This window comes from Rhinoderma darwinii, chromosome 1 (assembly GCF_050947455.1).
Source record: "Rhinoderma darwinii isolate aRhiDar2 chromosome 1, aRhiDar2.hap1, whole genome shotgun sequence".
NCBI lineage: Eukaryota > Metazoa > Chordata > Amphibia > Anura > Rhinodermatidae > Rhinoderma > Rhinoderma darwinii.
This window is the reverse complement of record NC_134687.1, coordinates 662,548,735-662,554,043: the sequence shown is the minus strand read 5'-3', so window position 1 is coordinate 662,554,043 and position 5,309 is coordinate 662,548,735.

Genomic DNA, 5,309 nt, shown 5'->3' with positions numbered 1-5,309 from the left:
CATACACATAGCAGTAATTATATGATTGGATGGATTGGTAATTCCTATTAACCCCTCCCCATATAAAATTCTTACTTCTACTTTTGAGAACGAATTGTTATTCATTTTCTGTCATTTCTTTTGATCTCGGCTTTATTAGGACACAACGATGATCAGTGACTCCAGATTATCTGCATTGTCTATTGGAGTCTGAGGTAGTCTGAAATCCACTGCCTGTCTCATCAGAGCTCCTGGCTACTGCACTCTCCCCTCCATGCTTTACATTGCAGCTTTACTCTTCCTGATTAGTTACATCATTTAGAGAATTGATTCCTTATATTGTAAGAGCAGAGTTTATAAACCACCAGTCAGAAAAAGGAGATTATTAGGAAACAGATTTACTTTGACTGGATTCTGGAATGTTAATAATGGGGGGAGCGGCTTGGAAAAGATTTATTATGTAGAAAAGATAATTTTTCCCCAGTTCACTACAGTAACGTCTTTCCTGCTTTCTGAAACATCTGTATGACATGACACTAAGTATTATATGAGTTACTATTAAATATTCTCAGGATCTATGTGTGCGGCAATGACCACAAAACGAGAATAAAATTCTTAGGCCGGATTCACACGAGCATGTTACGTCAGTAATAGACGAAACGTATTTCGGCCGGAAGTCCCGGACCGAACACAGTGCAGGGAGCCGGGCTCCTAGCATCATACTTATGTACGATGCTAGGTGTCCCTGCCTCGCTGCAGGACAACTGTCCCGTACTATAAACATGATTACAGTACGGGACAGTTGTCCCGCACCGAGGCAGGGACTCCTAGCGTCGTACATAACTATGATGCTAGGAGCCCGGTTCCCTGCAGTGTGTTCAGTCCGGGACTTGCGGTCGAAATACGTTCCATCCGTTACGGACGTAACATGCTCGTGTGAATCCAGCCTAACTTAGTCTATTCATCAGAAACACTTTATTTGTGATATAAATTCATTTTCCTGCAATAACAAAACAATAATCACCTTCCTGTCTGGAAAATAACTGAACATAAAGAAAGTCCAAAAATCCTGTATCTAGTGCACTGTGTATAGTAGTGATATATGTGGTGTACTGTGTATAGAAGTGTTACATGTGGTGTACTGTGTATAGAAGTGATATATGTGGTGTACTGTGTATAGAAGTGATATATGTGGTGTACTGTGTATAGAAGTGATACATGTGGTGTACTGTGTATAGATGTGATATATGTGGTGTACTGTGTATAAAAGTGATATATGTGGTGTACTGTGTATAGAAGTGATATATGTGGTGTACTGTGTATAGAAGTGATACATGTGGTGTACTGTGTATAGATGTGATATATGTGGTGTACTGTGTATAGAAGTGATATATGTGGTGTACTGTGTATAAAAGTGATATATGTGGTGTACTGTGTATAAAAGTGATATATGTGGTGTACTGTGTATAGAAGTGATATATGTGGTGTACTGTGTATAGAAGTGATATATGTGGTGAACTGTGTATAGAAGTGATATATGTGGTGTTCTGTGTATAGAAGGGATATATGTGGTGCATGGTGTATAGAAGTGATATATGTGGTGTACTGTGTATAGAAGTGTTACATGTGGTGTACTGTGTATAGTAGTGATATATGTGGTGTACTGTGTATAGAAGTGATATATGTGGTGAACTGTGTATAGAAGTGATATATGTGGTGAACTGTGTATAGAAGTGATATATGTGGTATACTGTGTATAGAAGTGATATATGTGGTGTACTGTGTATAGAAGTGATATATGTGGTGTACTGTGTATAGAAGTGATATATGTGGTGTACTGTGTATAAAAGTGATATATGTGGTGTACTGTGTATAGTAGTGATATATGTGGTGTACTGTGTATAGAAGTGATATATGTGGTGTACTGTGTATAGAAGTGATATATGTGGTGTACTGTGTATAGAAGTGATACATGTGGTGTACTGTGTATAGAAGTGATATATGTAGTGTACTGTGTATAGAAGGGATATATGTGGTGTACTGTGTATAGAAGTGATATATGTGATGTACTGTGTATAGAAGGGATATATGTGGTGTACTGTGTATAGAAGTGATATATGTGGTGTACTGTTTATAGAGGTGATATATTTTGTGCACTGTGTATAGAAGTGATATATGTGGTGTACTGTGTATAAAAGTGATATATGTGGTGTACTGTGTATAGAAGTGATATATGTGGTGCACTGTGTATAGAAGTGATATATGTGGTGTACTGTGTATAGAAGTGATATATGTGGTGTACTGTTTATAGAGGTGATATATGTGGTGTACTGTGTATAAAAGTGATATATGTGGTGTACTGTTTATAGAGGTGATATATGTGGTGTACTGTGTATAAAAGTGATATATGTGGTGTACTGTGTATAGAAGTGATATATGTGGTGTACTGTGTATAGAAGTGTTACATGTGGTGTACTGTGTATAGAAGTGATATATGTGGTGTACTGTGTATAAAAGTGATATATGTGGTGTACTGTGTATAGTAGTGATATATGTGGTGTACTGTGTATAGAAGTGATATATGTGGTGTACTGTGTATAGAAGTGATATATGTGGTGTACTGTGTATAAAAGTGATATATGTGGTGTACTGTGTATAGTAGTGATATATGTGGTGTACTGTGTATAGAAGTGATATATGTGGTGTACTGTGTATAGAAGTGATATATGTGGTGTACTGTGTATAAAAGTGATATATGTGGTGTACTGTGTATAGTAGTGATATATGTGGTGTACTGTGTATAGAAGTGATATATGTGGTGTACTGTGTATAGTAGTGATATATGTGGTGTACTGTGTATAGAAGTGATATATGTGGTGTACTGTGTATAGAAGTGATACATGAGGTGTACTGTGTATAGAAGTGATATATGTGGTGCATGGTGTATAGAAGTGATATATGTGGTGTACTGTGTATAGAAGTGATATATGTGATGTACTGTGTATAGAAGGGATATATGTGGTGTACTGTGTATAGAAGTGATATATGTGGTGTACTGTGTATAGAAGTGATATATGTGGTGCACTGTGTATAGAAGTGATATATGTGGTGTACTGTGTATAGAAGTGATATATGTGATGTACTGTGTATAGAAGGGATATATGTGGTGTACTGTGTATAGAAGTGATATATGTGGTGTACTGTGTATAGAAGTGATATATGTGGTGTACTGTTTATAGAGGTGATATATTTTGTGCACTGTGTATAGATGTGATATATGTGGTGTACTGTGTATAGTAGTGATATATGTGGTGTACTGTGTATAGAAGTGATATATGTGGTGTACTGTGTATAGAAGTGATATATGTGGTGTACTGTGTATAGAAGTGTTACATGTGGTGTACTGTGTATAGAAGTGTTACATGTGGTGTACTGTGTATAGAAGTGATATATGAGGTGTACTGTGTATAGAGGTGATATATTTTGTGTACTGTGTATAGAAGTGATATATGTGGTGTACTGTGTATAGAAGTGATATATGTGGTGTACTGTTTATAGAAGTGATATATGTGGTGTACTGTGTATAGTAGTGATATATGTGGTGTACTGTGTATAGAAGTGATATATGTGGTGTACTGTTTATAGAGGTGATATATTTTGTGCACTGTGTATAGATGTGATATATGTGGTGTACTGTGTATAGAGGTGATATATTTTGTGTACTGTGTATAGAAGTGTTATATGTGGTGTACTGTGTATAGAAATGATATATGTGGTGTACTGTGTATAGAAGTGTTATATGTGGTGTACTGTGTATAGAAGTGATATATGTGGTGTACTGTGTATAGAAGTGATATATGTGGTGTACTGTGTATAGATGTGATATATGTGGTGTACTGTGTATAGAAGTGATATATGTGGTGTACTGTGTATAAAAGTGATATATGTGGTGTACTGTGTATAGTAGTGATATATGTGGTGTACTGTGTATAGAAGTGATATATGTGGTGTACTGTGTATAGAAGTGATATATGTGGTGTACTGTGTATAAAAGTGATATATGTGGTGTACTGTGTATAGTAGTGATATATGTGGTGTACTGTGTATAGAAGTGATATATGTGGTGTACTGTGTATAGTAGTGATATATGTGGTGTACTGTGTATAGAAGTGATATATGTGGTGTACTGTGTATAGAAGTGATATATGTAGTGTACTGTGTATAGAAGTGATATATGTAGTGTACTGTGTATAGAAGTGATATATGTGGTGCACTGTGTATAGAAGTGATATATGTGGTGTACTGTGTATAGAAGTGATATATGTGGTGTACTGTTTATAGAGGTGATATATGTGGTGTACTGTGTATAAAAGTGATATATGTGGTGTACTGTTTATAGAGGTGATATATGTGGTGTACTGTGTATAAAAGTGATATATGTGGTGTACTGTGTATAGAAGTGATATATGTGGTGTACTGTGTATAGAAGTGTTACATGTGGTGTACTGTGTATAGAAGTGATATATGTGGTGTACTGTGTATAAAAGTGATATATGTGGTGTACTGTGTATAGTAGTGATATATGTGGTGTACTGTGTATAGAAGTGATATATGTGGTGTACTGTGTATAGAAGTGATATATGTGGTGTACTGTGTATAAAAGTGATATATGTGGTGTACTGTGTATAGTAGTGATATATGTGGTGTACTGTGTATAGAAGTGATATATGTGGTGTACTGTGTATAGTAGTGATATATGTGGTGTACTGTGTATAGAAGTGATATATGTGGTGTACTGTGTATAGAAGTGATACATGAGGTGTACTGTGTATAGAAGTGATATATGTGGTGCATGGTGTATAGAAGTGATATATGTGGTGTACTGTGTATAGAAGTGATACATGTGGTGTACTGTGTATAGAAGTGATATATGTAGTGTACTGTGTATAGAAGTGATATATGTAGTGTACTGTGTATAGAAGTGATATATGTGGTGCACTGTGTATAGAAGTGATATATGTGGTGTACTGTGTATAGAAGTGATATATGTGATGTACTGTGTATAGAAGGGATATATGTGGTGTACTGTGTATAGAAGTGATATATGTGGTGTACTGTGTATAGAAGTGATATATGTGGTGCACTGTGTATAGAAGTGATATATGTGGTGTACTGTGTATAGAAGTGATATATGTGATGTACTGTGTATAGAAGGGATATATGTGGTGTACTGTGTATAGAAGTGATATATGTGGTGTACTGTTTATAGAGGTGATATATTTTGTGCACTGTGTATAGATGTGATATATGTGGTGTACTGTGTATAGTAG